The following is a 1783-nucleotide window of genomic DNA, read 5'->3' as shown; positions in this document are numbered from 1 at the left end:
CATTTTGTCTCATACTGCTTCCTCACACCGTCTCGAAGATGTAAATTAGATCAGTGGTCCCAGTACAGATCTCTGGGGTACTCCTCTAATTTCATTACACTAATTAGAGTATTCACCTCTTATCTGTTCCCTCTGTTTTAGATTTAATAGCTAATTCTCTTTCCAGACACATTTCCCTCAATGCCTGCCACCTTACAACTTGAGAATTAATTGTTTTTGGGGAACTTGACAAAAGTGCTTCTGAAAATCTTAACACTCCATACCATATGCCCTATGTGTATCTATGTGTATCTGTTGCTGTTGTTGCTGTGAGACAGGAGCTACCTTTTCTAAATCATTGCCGAGTATATTTCATCCAGGTCCCCTAGTTCAGTTCTAATGTTTCCATTACTTTACATGCAAGAGGAGTCGGGTGTCTTGGTCTACAAGCATCTGGATCAGTTATGTCTCCTGTCTGCTTTATGAGAAAGGAGTTACAGGAGCTATTCTCCAGTCTCTGGGTCCTGTCTCTGTGTTAAGGGACTGTTGGAAGACCTCTGCTCTTCTCTCATTGCTTGGAGACAATAATGGTGAGATCCCACCGGGCCCTGGGGAATTATTAACTCTGGGGGCTTCTGGGACTGAAACTCTTCCTTTTCGCCGCTGTTTATCAGTCACGTGACTCTTCCGCCTTTAAAGGGCACCTTCGTGACGTCACTCCCTGAAGAAAGAAGACGCAATATCTTGATAACGAAACGTGTTTCAGCTTCAGAAAGCGGCAGAAACGGGGCTTTCAGCAACACACAACCCGGCACAGACAAGTGACGTTGTTTATGCTGGTTGATAAAAAAGAGCTGCACGGAGCTCTGGGTTCCGTTAGGACGTAAACCAGAAATTTAACTATGAATTAAGTGTGCAGCAGTTACTAAGCCCCGGTAGAGGGGTATTCACTCCTTTCTGGACCGTGTCTTAGTTTAGGGCATGTTACTCGGCTGGTTTCATCCGGGTACTTCACCGAGAGTGCAGGCGGAGACAGAGACTGGTCCCTATAGGAAGTAAACGTGCTGACAAGATTTTAAAGTATCATCCAGGTGGGGCTGCACATTGGTGGTGGTGGAGGGGAGTCCCCATTACCTGTAAAGCGCTTTGAGTGGAGTGTCCAGAAAAGTGCTATATAAGTTTAAGCAATTATTATTATTATTATTATTATTATTATTCTCATATGCGCCACTGGGCAAGACTTGAAGGATTGACAGGAATCTTCTTTTTGACTTTTAAACCAGAAGGATGAGATGAATTTGAAATGTTGAGGTAATTAAATCAGATGCGGGCGACATTGCCACCTCTCAGCGCGGAATGGTTAGAAAATGGATGGAGTGACAAAACCAAAACCAGAAGGAAACTCCGCAGGAACAAGAAACCCGAAGCCTTAAAAAATCACCCGCACCCGCTCTCTGCCGGCAGGGGTTGCCGCCTCCCAGAAGCCCAGAGCGCAGGCGTGGCCGGAAGTCTGCATTGACACCCCGCGGGTACAGAGGTGACCCGGATCCCCCGGAGAGAGAGCAAACACTCTCCACTCACACACGATCCGCTCAAACAGGCGAGAGGCGGCAGAGCGGGCCGGGGGGCAACATGAGCAGGACGTATATCTTTCCGCCCACACCCACTCGTGTTGGCACCACTGTGGTTTCGGGGGGCTTCGTTTTTATTTGCTAAGAACCGAACGCCCCTCGAAAGCAAACTCTGCACGGGGTGAAAGTCCTAAGGAACCAAGAGCTTCGGCACTTTGAGATCGAAAAGATGT

Source organism: Lepisosteus platostomus, chromosome 8 (genome assembly GCF_059453375.1).
Source record: "Lepisosteus platostomus isolate fLepPlt1 chromosome 8, fLepPlt1.hap1, whole genome shotgun sequence".
Taxonomy (NCBI): Eukaryota; Metazoa; Chordata; class Actinopteri; order Semionotiformes; family Lepisosteidae; genus Lepisosteus; species Lepisosteus platostomus.
This window is presented reverse-complemented; position numbering follows the sequence as displayed.